The sequence below is a fragment of the Pinus tabuliformis genome, chromosome 5_1, assembly GCF_031772625.1.
Source record: "Pinus tabuliformis cultivar Carrire ecotype Pingquan chromosome 5_1, CPIR1, whole genome shotgun sequence".
Lineage (NCBI taxonomy): Eukaryota > Viridiplantae > Streptophyta > Pinopsida > Pinales > Pinaceae > Pinus > Pinus tabuliformis.
The window spans coordinates 102,237,696-102,251,488 of record NC_142305.1 but is presented as its reverse complement, the minus strand read 5'-3'; positions in this window follow the sequence as shown (position 1 = coordinate 102,251,488).

Below are 13,793 nucleotides of genomic sequence, written 5' to 3'. Positions count from 1 at the left end.
CCGCGCCCGCTCGCTGTTGAACCGTGCCCGCTCGCCGCATAACCGCGCCCGCTCGTCGTGCACGGGGCGCCCGCCCTTCGCATCACCGCGCCCGCTCGCTGTAGAACTTCGCCCGCTCGTCGTTGAGCCGTGCCCGCTCGCCGCATAACAGCGCCCGCCCTTCGCATAACCGCGCCCGCTTGTCGTGCACGGGGCGCCCGCCCGTCGTGCGCGCCTACCCAGGGTCGCGTTCACCGCCCGTCTGCCGTGCAAAGGGGCGCCCGCCCGTCGCGTTCACCGTCCACCCGTCGTGCGTGCCTGCCCGAGTCGCGGAGGCCTTACATCCTCCTCCACCTAAAATCGTTGTCGTCCTCGACAACATACCATATTGGTAGCTCTCCACCAAGACCAACATCGACCATGATGTAGACTTCTCTATATAAGGCAAACATCACTGCAACATATATAAAGCTCCATCTCCATCATGTAACACCTTAGTGACCAAATTGTCACCAAGACAACCATACCAAGGTATACACCTCATCATCTTGATCCATATGTCACCATGTGCACTTCTGTCATGATACTCCAGCATAATGTCAACACATCTCTGTACACTTCGCGACCCCATGTCTGAACTAGTTGGGTAGCTAATCCAACCATCACGCCCAATCCATGAGAGTGAAAATCCTCATGTCCTCATCAACTGTTTCTCAAACATCAGCCACATCCTTGGCCCATCAAGAATCTACAAACCATGCTCAGGTCCATGGAAACTCCATCCATCTGCAACATGTCATGATGCTTGGTGCCAAGCCATCCCTGCATCATCAATCATACCTGCTCAAACATGTTTTAAGGGCTCACTGCCATGAGCAGCTAACAATGAGCCCCATCTTCTATGTCATCTAAGAAGATGTAGAGGGAGTAGAGCCTAAAGGCTCTCCCTCACTAATCAACTCAATCCATCTATCAGGATCCTCAATTTCCATCCTTTGTAGATATGCCTCCCGATCTTCCTTCTGGATATTCGGCCTCACATATACCTCATCAACATCATCATCATCGTCCTCCACTAGCTCTAGCCTTCTTGACAAGTCCAAGATGCTATCTGAAAGTGATCTAATGACCAATGACTGCTCCACAAGCTTTGCCTCAACAGTGGACAACCGCTTGTTCACCTTCTCCTTATCTTCCATTTGCATTCCTCCTAATTTATGATCAGGTTTTGTCACACCAATGGTTGGAACACCAATGGGTACATCTTCCCTTCCATCATAAATGAAGAGTTTCCTCAAATGTGGTACAACCATAGCCTCAAATTGTTTCATGAATTCCATCCCCAATACAGCTTCATAGTCATCAATCCGCACTATAGTGAAGTCCACCTTCCCGGTCCATTCACCAAGTGTAGTGTCCACCTTTTCAGCTATACCAAGAATTCCCATAGGAGGAGAATTCACTGTCTTCATTTGTGCCTTCACCGGTACAAATTTCAGCCCAATCCTTCTTGCAGTATCTTCACTCATGAAGTTGTGTGAAGCCCCACTATCCACCATAGTGAGTACATCAGCACCTCCAACCTTCATCTGAACATACTCCAACCTGTTTCTTTCTGGATCTCTTCTAGAAGTCACTTCCGTAGTAGCAGAAGCACCTAGTATCTGCATCATCCCCACAGAAGCATCATCATCATCATCATTAGACTGTGCAGCAGCAGCCACCTTTGGTTTAGAGGGACAGTTCTTCACCACGTGTGGTCCTGCACATATCCAACATTTCAAAGGCTTCTTCGTTTTCGAACCATCATCCGAATTCGAAGCATCATCCTTCTTCTTTTCTTTTGGCTTGTCGGACTTCTTTTTCTCATTAGAAGTCTCATCATAATGATCCACCAACCTATCAACCGCAGCAAAAGCCTCCTCAAGTGTTCTAATCTTCTGCCTCTTCACCTCATTGCGTGCCCAAGGCTTCAACCCAATAATGAAGTTAAATACCTTGTCCCTTTCCGCCATGTCGGGAAGTTCCAGAGCTGCACTTGCAAACTCTCGCTGGTATGCTTGTAGGCTTCCGGTTTGCTTGATGAACTTAATCTTCGTCCTTGCTTCCCACATTTCATCCTGAGGACTGAAATGGGTCTGCAGAGCCTTTTTCATATCATCCCACGAAGTGATGTCATCAGCACTACCATTGGCAATCTGATCCACCCTTCTTCGCCACCACATCTTAGCATCCTTTGTCAAGAACTGAGCAGCCACCTTGACTTGTGTCTCACCATCGGGTAGACTCAACCGTTCTAAGTACTGCTCCATGTCCCAGAGAAAGTTGCCAAGAGTCTTTGCACTCCTTGTGCCATCATAAGATTCCGGTTCTTTGACTTTCACATGAGGCACTCCTCCACTTGAGTTATGCCTCACGGCCTTCTTCAATACCGCAATCTCATCTTTGGCCTCATCAAGAGATTTGTTTGCTTTGTCAAGAGATCCCCTCAAGTTCACGATCTCCGCAAGACCCTGATCCTTTGCTTCTTCAACCTCATTGACCCTTACTTCAAGTTGTGTACACATAAGATCAGTGTACTCATACTGTGCTCGGAGTTCATCATGTTGTACTCGGAGTTCTTCAAGTGCTTCTTTGGTCTTCAAGTTGGCCTCTCGCTCTTTAGCAAGTGAGTCCATCTTCTTATCCCAAGAAGTCTCCAAAGCCTCCATCTTTTCAATCACCTTTTCAATGAACCCAAGAGTAGTATCCTTCATCGTGTGACTAGACCCAGCCTGAGAATCAGCTGCCATCCCTAACAACTTCTTGCTCTTCTGCAATCTAGTTTCAACCATTCAATGGCTTTTTCCAAGTCACCTGCAAATAGAACCAACCCTTGTTCCACTTCGTGTGAAACGGTTTCCTTCACCTGCAAGAACTTGTCAAGAGCAACCCTGCTCAACAGCTCTTAGACCACTTGTCAAATGCTTCAACACCTGAACCTGTTCATGAGCTCTGATACCACCTGTCACGCCCCCAGGCCTACGGTAGTCTTCCAACCGAGCCGGCGAGGTGCGGCACCACCGTGCACTTTCTTTTTAACAATACTTATGCACATGGACTACGCCTACTTCACATTAACATACTTAGTTTGTGTTTCGCAACCAAGTAAAATGCATTAGCCTTTATACTTAATGAAGCCCATACTCATTCATTATCCAATATGCAATTAACCAAGACAATAACAATTGCACACAAGTATAAAGGGAGGGGCAACTCCCGAACAAGTCTGCCCGATAATAATATATTATGACAATTCTTCAATAATACATCATACAAGTGTGCTTGACAGAATTCAAGCCAACACTTAGAGATATTTACAATCAAGGCAAAGACAGCCTTTTACAACCATGTGCCAACCGTCCACGGTAGGAGGGTGCTCACCCGAGACACCAAGAACTCCTCCTTTCGGTTCTGCACAAAACTACCTTAAAACCGCCCTCCGTCAACCCACGTCTAGCTCCGGTAAAATCTGTGCACTTCTATCTTCAGCGCATGAGATATGCGCACTTCAACTGCGCCCTTTTTACCCCTGCTCCAACCGTAGAAGAGATAGTGAAGTTCGTTGATCTTCGATGGTGCAAATGAGCTCAAGTCTCATCGTATATATACACATCCTACGTGAGGTTTAGGAGGGGTGTCTAGCCTTAAGGCCGACCCCCATAACCTTTGCTCAACGCCCCAAATGTGCCCTCATACATGTCGGCTTAGCTCCTTAAGCACCGGATATAAATCGGGTTCCAACACTTAGTTTTATTTTTCAAGTGTCGCATTGTTATTCTTTCGTCGCACTTATGTCGCATAAGTGGCTCGTTGTTCGTCGCATTTGGCTCAGCTGTTCGTCGCATTTTCTGCGCCCGCTCGCTGTAGAACCGCGCCCGCTCGTTGTTGAACCGTGCCCGCTCGCCGCATAACCGCGCCCGCTCGTCGTGCACGGGGCGCCCGCCCTTCGCATCACCGCGCCCGCTCGCTGTAGAACTGCGCCCGCTCGTCGTTGAACCGTGCCCGCTCGCCGCATAACCGCGCCCGCTCATTGTGCACGGGGCGCCTGCCCTTCGCATAACCACGCCCGCTCGTCGTGCACGGGGCGCCCGCCCATCGTGCGCGCCTACCCGGGTCGCGTTCACCGCCTGTCTATCGTGCAAAGGGGCGCTCGCCTGTCGCGTTCACCGTCCACCCGTCGTGCCTGCCTGCCTGAGTCGCGGAGGCCTTACACTGCCTGCCAGGCGAGGGCGCGTGCGGCCCGGGTGGCACATACACGAGGTTGGGCGCCCTCGTGCAGGCGCCACCCGGGCCGCCCGCGCCCTCGCCCGGCAGGCAGGGCGACCCTGCCTGCCGGGCGAGGGCGCGGGCGGCCCGGGTGGCACCTGCACGAGGGCGTCCAACCTCGTGCAGGCGCCACCCGAGCCGCCCGCGCCCTCGTCCGGCAGGCAGGGCGACCCTGCCTGCCGGGCAAGGGCGCGGGCGGCGCCTGCACGAGGGCACCCCCCCTCGTGCAGGCGCCACCCGGGCCGCCTGCACCCTCACCCGGCAGGCAGGGCGATTCCGGGAATCGCCCTACCTGCCGGGCGAGGGTGCGGGCGGCCCGAGTGGCGCCTGCACGAGGGCACCCCTCGTGTAGGCACCACCCGGGTAGCCCCCGCCCTCGCCCGGCAGGCAGGGCGATTCCAGGAATCGCCCTGCCTGCTGGGCGAGGGCGCGGGCGGCCCGAGTGGCGCCACGAGCCACCCGGGCCGTCCGCGCCCTCGCCCGGCAGGTAGGGCGATTCTGGGAATCGCCTGCCTGCCGGGCGAGGGCGCGGGCGGCCCGGGTGGCGCCTACATGAGGGTGCCCAACCTCGTGCAGGCGCCACCCGGGCTGCCCAAGCCCTCGCTCGGCAGGCAGGGCGATTCCCGGAATCGCCCGGCAGGCAGGGCGATTCCGGGAATCGCCCTGCCTGCCGGGCGAGGGCGCGGGGGGCCCGGGTGGCGCCTACACGGGGGCGCCTGTCACGCCCCCAATTCTTTTTTTGTTTATTTGGGCGGGTGCAGCACCCCTAAGTTATTAAGATGTTCCATCGTTAATAAACTTTGTGAACTACGCCTTAACAATTCATAACCATTATGAATTTATAACATTCAACGTGCGGAAACCATTAATAATACACAATAATAAATCAACACATCGATAATAATAATCAACACGACAATATAATAATAATCATCTTTTATTATAATTGTAATGTTTACAAATCGGGAGGGCGCCCGCCCGTGCACGACCGCACGGCGATCTGCCAAGACTCCACCGAAAACCAAGTTACAATATACAAGATACAACCCCGTGTCGTTGGGCGGGCGGGCGCACCGTGCACGACCCACTGCGAACACACAACAAGTCTACAACCGAATGCGCACCGACTCGGCGTTGGGCGGGCGGGCACACCGTGCACGACCCACACCCGACCACAACCCGGTCACGATGCGATACAACGCGGGCGCCGTGCGCACCGCCGATAAACCATCAACTCGAACTCGCACCCGGATCGCTGCCCGACTCGGCGGGCTCATCCACCAGCTCGTCCTTTACCCCTCGTCGCACTTCTTATCTGCGCACTTGGTGCGATGAAGCAAGAGCGATGTGAGTTGTTGCAAATGAACCGCAGCTCGCACCAATATATACGCCTCCCAGCTCATGCGTTTAACTCTTGGCCGACGCTACAATATGTTATAACTCGCCACCATTTGCTTCTATCAATCGTCGGCCTACCCAACGATGACTCGCCCTATGGTCGGCTTTAAACATAAGGCAAGCTGCCTTATAAGTGGGCGAGCTCCCCATTACTTCGCGCATATTTTACCATCGCATTTCATGGATCGCTCGCACTTGTGCTTCGCTGTTTTCACGCGTCGGAGGAGCGCACGCCCGGGCAGAGCCGCAGGGCGTTACATCCTCCCCCACCAGAAGTCATTGTCGTCCCGACAATTCCTGCTCTCCTCTTCAACTTTCTGTCATACTTCGCGATCTTGTCCTTCCATCTCCAAAGTGAATCTTCCGTTTCCCAGCTTTCTTCCTCCGGTGCATCCTTCCATCTGCAAAGAAATTCCCGTCGTCGGTGGCAACCAACACCTGTAGTTCTGAGACTCACAATCTTCTCCAACTCTAGTCCTGGTCTGTCCACAATCCCAGCTGGTCCTCTCGTCGGTTCAACTCTCTCTGGATGGTCTGAATCAAGTCGACATCTCTTCAACTGACTCACATGAAAAACTGGGTGTTTCATGTTCATATGGCGTGGAAGCTCCAGCTCGTAAGCAGCTTCCCCCACTCTCTTCTTCACTCGGAATGGTCCCTCATACTTCCGTGTCAGTTTGCTCGTCGTCCCCTTGGCTGGCTGAAACTGCTCTCCGGTAATCCTGAGAAACACCATATCCCCTACATCGAAGTGTGCTTCCCGTCTTCCACGATCAGCATACTTTTTCATCCTCCTTGCAGCATCGTGCAAGCGTAACCGTGCTAACTCCAAGGTCTCCTCCCAAGCCTTCATGAACCTCTTCGCATGAGGACTTCTCAAGAAGCCTCCCGTCACTATGGTATGTGGTGCAACCGGCATCTGCCCATTTACCAACTCAAATGGACTATACCCCGTCGCAGAACTCTTTTGAATATTGTAGCTAAACTGAGCAATATCCAAGAGTTCGGGCCAATTCTTCTGATCAGCCGTCACATAATGTCGCAAGTAGTCCTCCAGCAATGCGTTGATCCTCTCGGTCTGCCCATCTGTCTGCGGATGGTAACTCGAACTCATCAACAACTCTGTCCCGACCAACTTGAACAATGTGGTCCAAAATCTCCCTGTAAATCGTGGATCTCTATCCGACACAATACTCAATGGCATCCCCCAATACTTCACTATGTTCTTAAAGAACAACTTCGTTGTTCGCTCGGCTCCACAAGGTATCTTTGTAGGAACAAAGACAACATACTTGGAAAAATGGTCAACCACGACCATAATCCCATTATACCCCTGAACCTGTGGTAACTGAGTGATGAAGTCCATCGAGACACTCATCCATGGTCTCTCTGGAATCGGTAAAGGCTGCAACAGTCCTTCTTGCCTCTGAGTATCCGATTTGTCCTGCTGACAAATGATGCACGTATGCACATACTCCTCCACATCCTCTCTCATCTTTTCCCAAAAGAATCCTCTCTCCAACAAGGCCAAAGAACGATGCTGCCCTGGGTGACCAGCCCATGGAGAATCGTGGCACTCCTTTAAGAGGTGTCTCATGAGTCCAGATGACTTTGGAACATAGAGTTGGTTTCCAAAGAACAAGAACCCGTCTCGTAGAAAGAACTTTCGTGTCTTCCCTTCCTTTATCTGCTTCACTATTTTCTGCGCCAAAGTATCGGTTTCAACACTTTCCTTGATCTTATTCTGCATCTCTTCTGACATCTGAACTCGACTCCTACTCCTTGTTGTCTGGTCTTCTTCCTCCTCCAATGTTGCAAGTTGTCCTTTCCTGCTAAGGGCATCTGCTACCGCATTGTGTCTACCCGGTCTATACTCGATAGTCATGTCGAATTCTGCCAAGAAGTCCTGCCAATGAGCTTGCTTTGCAGAAAGCTTCGATTGTGATGCAAAATAACTTGCTGCAACATTGTCAGTCTTGACAACAAACGGCTTCCCAATCAGGTAATGCCTCCACACATGAAGACAATGGATGATGGCAGTCATCTCCTTCTCATGAACCGGATACCTTTGTTCCCTATCCTGCAACTTCCGACTCTCATACGCCACCGGATGCCCATCCTGCATAAGAACCCCTCCTATGGAAAAATCTGAAGCATCAGTGTGTACCTCAAACGGTCTCTCGAAGTCAGGAAACTTTAGTATCGGTGCTGTAATCATCCTCTTTTTCAAATCATCAAATGCCTCTTGACATTTGCTCGTCCAACTCCACCTCTTGTCTTTCTTCAATAAGTCTGTCAGTGCCGATGTCACCTTGGAGTACCCCTCTACGAACTTCCGTTGGTAGTTGGTCATGCCCAAAAACACCCTCATCTCATGGACATTCTTTGGTTCAACCCAGTCCTCAATCACCTTCACTCTGCTTGGCTCCATCCGTATGTACCCTTGACCAACAATATGCCCAAGGAACGGAATCTCGGTCTGAGCGAACACACACTTAGACTTCTTCAAGAACAACTGATTTGCCCTCAGTGCCTCGAATACCATCGCCAAGTGTTTCTTATGATCCTCCATGTTGTCACTGAACACCACTATATCGTCCAAGTATACTACTACGAACGAATCCAAGTATGGTCGTAGGACATCATTCATCAAAGTGCAAAACGTAGCAGGAGCATTGCACAAACCGAATGGCATAACAAGGAACTCAAAGCTACCATACCTTGTTACTATAGCGGTCTTCTTCTCGTCTCCTTCAGCTATCCGCACCTGATAATATCCATGTCTCAAGTCCAGCTTGGAAAACACTCGGGCTTTTGCAAGCTTGTCAAAACAATCAGCAGCCAATGGCAAAGGATACCTGTTCCTTACCATCTGCTTGTTCAATGCACGGTAATCACAGCACATCCGTAGCTCATTCGAATCCTTCTTCCGCTGGAACAATACTGGAGCTCCATAAGGGGACCTTGAAGGTCTAATGAAACCTGCCTCAGTTAACTCCTTTAACTGGCATTTCAATTCCTCCAATTCAGGTCCCGACAATCGATAAGGTGCTTTGGTCGGGGGTTGCTTCCCTGGCTCAAGCTCAATGCTATGGTCCACTGCACGCCTTGGTGGAAGTTTCTTCGGAAGCTCATCAGGCATCAAATCCGCATACTTGGTGTTAGATACCTATAGTAATAGGTTTCATATTTCATGATTGATTATTGAAAATCCAAATATGCTCTGCTTTGCTACTACAAAGATCCCATATTTCCAGAAAATCAGAGGTGTGTGAAGTATTTCAAGTATTGAGGACCTTATTACAATTTTTTGGGTGATTCAACAGTTCAAACTGGATCATGCCATGTTTCAATTTTGAGTTGTAGAATAGAGAAAGAAGTCTGTCCAAACAGCTTAATCTTGGTAGACAAATAGTTCAGGTAGAGAAACAAAGGTTCCCAAAAGTCTAATCTGGGACCTTGGAAGAGATAAGGGTAAAAGTAGATAGGGAGAAAAGGAAAAAAGCCAAAGAAAAGAAAAGGCAATTGAGGGTTGCAAGTCCAAGTGCCTCTCCAAGAAGAAACAAAAAATGTTAGGGGAAATAGTTGGGTAGGCAGTTGTGGTTGCAGAAAGGACATGTTCACCATTACATAGTGGTCAAAGATGTTTTGCCAAGGCAATGGATATATTAGCAAAAAGGTGGTGAAATTCATGGTCTCACAGCAGAGCATCACTAACTTTTCTCTTCCCCCCTACTCCATTGCTAACACCCCCTTTCTAAATCCCCCACCTTCACTTATACTAACTCCTAATTCTACTATTTAGCTCCCCTATTTTACCCCTACCCCTAATAATACTAACACTAAGGTGTATAAAGCCCCAAATTTTATGTATATTCCCTCCCCTAGGCATAATAGCCATGTATTTTCAAAAGGGACCAAATGGCACCTGGCCACTTTGGTGAACCTTTTCCACCCCTTTCCCCTCTGCTGCAAGTTATTTTACCCTCAAATTCACCTCTGCATGGGCAAAACCCCTCTCCGAGACCCTTTAGCCTACAAAAATCTTTGCAAAAGTCCCTAAGGTAAAAAACCCGCCTCTGGCACGTTTCCCAATCCCACCACATTACGGGTTAAGCGAGAAAAGATGAAAAACCATTCAAAACCCACTAACCTATAGTTTTGCGCCCAAATATTAAATGGAATATTTTATTCCGCTGGCGGGACCCTTCCCCAACATGCTCGACCAGTCGGGAGGCCCGCCAGCCGTCAGATCTCCAGCGCCCAGATCTAAGGGTGGGCGGTCAATTTCAGTTCTCGATGTGCCGACATTTAGCGTCCGGGGAAAGCGGTTTTACCTATCCCGTACAATGGACGCGTGGCGGGCGGTAAGGTTGTTCGGAGCCCTCCTCCCACTTACCGCCTTTGCCCAAAGGTGGTGCGGGGAACCCACTTGCCGCCACCCCGTATACCGCTACCCCACACGTCATGCCTACACGTCATGTCCACGCCGCTCTGACGTCACCCCGCCGGTGCCCGCCCCATCGTCCCTTGGTCCTCCACACGGGCCCACCTTTGCGCCCGCCCGCCACCATGTCCTGCCGACCTGGCTAACACCTTAGCATCCACGTCACCCCTCACCTGGGCCCCGCCATGACGTCATGCTGACGTCATCGGCGGAAAAGCGCCAAATTCATACTTTTGCCAAATTTACCGATTTAAACGGCTAAACGCATATTTTTCGCTTATTTTGCATGCGAAGCTGAACTAGCCGTTGTCAAGCCTGCTGCCGCGAAATCTTGCATTCAGCCATCAAATTCGACAAGTAAACCGTTCAAAGTTCGAGGCTTGACTGCATTAAGCCTTTGCAACCCAGCCCGCAAGCTTCCAGGTCGATTTGCCAGGTATTTTGCCGTCTTCTCCCATTCTGCCCGTGAATTCCAATTTTCTGCAAAATCACCATTAAAGTCTGCTAAAAACTCTAAATTTAGCTCTACCTAAGCACCCAAATCAGACATAAGCAACCTGTGCCATCCATTAGCCCCAATTTAGCTCTGTACAAACCAGCTCGCGGGTTAAAACTGCAGAAATCGCCCTGAAGTACCCGGCATTGTTCCTTTTTGCCAAGTACTGGTTACCTACACTCTTCCTGTACAAATACTAATACCTCAGTAAGCATTCCCTTAGACAATCCACATTCCTGAAAATCATCAGTACTTTGCTAGCTTCAGAACAACTTCACACCAGAAGAAGACATCACACCAATTGCACCTACCTGCTGCTCAAAGTCTTCAAGAGATTCATCAAAGCTCTGCATCCTACTGCACACTTTCAGACTGTATCATGGCAGCATCTGCATCCTCCTCCCTCAGTGTCACTCCACTGAGTCAAACCAATAAGGAACTGGAAGCTATGCCATTAGTTGACAAAGACTGTCTCATAAATGATTTTGAGGGAAACAGAAACTTTTTGAAGACCTTCACCACATTAAGGGAAGACTATAAGGCAGGACTTGGTACAGATGGGATATGGGAGTCAAACCTGCCCTATTACTGCCTCCCAGCTGTGAATGTTTTCCCTGAAATCATTCACTTATGTGCTCAAAATTATGATCAGGAGCACAGAGCTGTCAACACTCAACTAGGGAGGATTTTGTTCTATATAAACGCTGACACCATCAACAAAATGCTGCACTTTGAACAGACAGAGTTATTAGTCCCTTTCTCCATGAGATCTTTAATGGAAGCAGGTGAGAAGATGACCAGTGAAGAGCTGCAGAAGGTCACCAGGAACTACATGTGGCCTGAGAACCAGCCTACAGGGCCACCTCCTTATCCACATGAGCACTTCAATGACTCAGGCAGGCTGCTCCTGGACATGATAGCCTATGTGCTAGGCTACCAGAACAGCAAGCATGTGGATCTAGCCATGCTCGTGATGCTATCTGCCTACAGCCCACGACAACCCCCTGCCCGAAAGTACAACTTTGCCAAGTTCATAGCCAATAGGATCCATGATCAATTGTGCAAATTGGACAGACAAGGAGTCTTTAGATATTCAGCATACATCTACCACCTGTTCATGTATCATCACTCTGAAGCTTTCCCATGCTACATCAGAAGGCTGGACAACAAAGGGGAGAGAAGATCAGTCATATTCTGGACCTCAGTCTATCATGAAATCACAAATTCACCCTACAGCTATTGTGAATTTGTAGATCAGTTTGTATACCCAGTCTCCAGCATACTTATGAAATCCCCTCCACCTAGAATATCAAATGAGATCAAGAAAGCTTTACAGCTTTCTAAGAAGTACAAAATAGGTGATTGGTACCTATATGAACACCACACTGTGTTCAGAGTGTATGGGTGTGAGCTCTGTCCATACAGACTACCCAAGTATGTTCCCATGAGATTATTTGCCTTGGAATATTACAGGCAATTAATCCAGTCAGACCTCACTCACTTCCACAGCTCAAAGAAAAAAGCACACCTTAACTTCAAAAATGAGCTGGGCCCTTTTATCATGAATAAGAAGGAAGGATGGGAGGCTGCAGATTTGATCCTAAAAGACAAATATAAGTTGTCTTACAGTTTCCGGTGGGTCCCATATGACCCTCAAGGTTTCATCACTGCCAGGAGAACAAAGTACAGACTCCTAGCCATCAAACACTGCCACTATCCACATCTAGAACAGTATGCAAACTTACAAGAGTGGCAGTTGGATACCCTTGTTGAGAGCTTGTCTGAAGAGGAAAAAATAGCTAAAAATATGAAAGAACTTGAAAAAACTATTGACCTGGACTATGTGATCCAGGTACCTTTCAGGCTGCCTCAAACATCAGGAGGAGGAACCTCAGTTACCAGGACAGCGCCGCCAACAACAGCACCAGGCTTGGATAAGGGAAAGGGAAAAATGGACGCCGAAGATGAAGCAAAAAAGCAGCAGTCAGAGCAGGGAAAGCAACAACCAGAGCAAGAAACAGGGCAGCAAGAAGAACAAACCGGTCTGCCACAAACTGGGCTGCCAGAAACCACCTTATTGCAGACACCACCCCCTCAAGTGGAGCCCCTAACCACTTCAATTTTACAGACCCCGGCACATGAAGAAAGGGGGACCAAAAGACAAAGAGAAGAGTCCACTCCCCTCAGTGGATCCTCCCAACAACCAGAAGCTAAAAGGCAGAGGGCAGACTCCCCAGAAGTAGAAGACATTACTGAAGATGTCTTCAATGATACAGCCAAGGATAGGGAGGGCAGCCAACACACAGGGACTAGCTCCTTTCAGCAGGAGCAGAATTTACAAATTGGCTTGGAGGTATCATCTTCTTCTCAACAAAGCCAGAAGCTCAAAGGTGCTAAGGCCACCTTCAAAGAAATCAAGGCAGCAAATGAACTATTGAGGGCTGAGGTTTACAAACAATTTATAGATGCCACTCCAGCCCAACAAGAAAGATTGATGTCGGTCTACGACTTCAAAGAGGAGAAGATGATATTCAGCCATTTCAAACCTAAGGGGCCCAACCCAATGTCCACTGCTGATTTCACCAAAACAAGGGTGGAGGTCTTGGCCAAAGACATACATCCTATGGACCAAATTGAGCTCCATAAGCAGACTGGAGAAATGGTCTATGCCACCTTGGTAGATAAGGCCACATTAGCTCATGAGCTGAAAGAATCCTTGAAGAACACAAATACTCAACTGGATTTTGAGAGATTGTCCTCCAAGGCCAAGGATAACAGGATAAAATCTCTTGAAGAGATTATTGTTGATCTAGGGCATAACCCTAGTGACCCAACCGGGGTGAAAGCCCTCTTGAAGAAAAAGGAGGATGACCTCAATGCCATGAAGAGGAGATTGAAACTGTCACCTACAGAACATCCTCAAACATCTGAACTCCAAAAAGAAAAACAAGTTGATCAACAACTTGATCTACTATTGCAGCAGGATCAAAGGATCCAAGAGCTAGAGAAGGAGCTGGAGAAATCATATCAAGACAAACAGGGAGCATCTACACTAACAACTCCTCCAACAGATTCTACAGCAGCAACAGGTTCTGGAGCTACAGTGGCCCCTACAACAGCAAATACAGATGACCAGCCCAGTGTAGAAGAACTAACTGAGGCTGT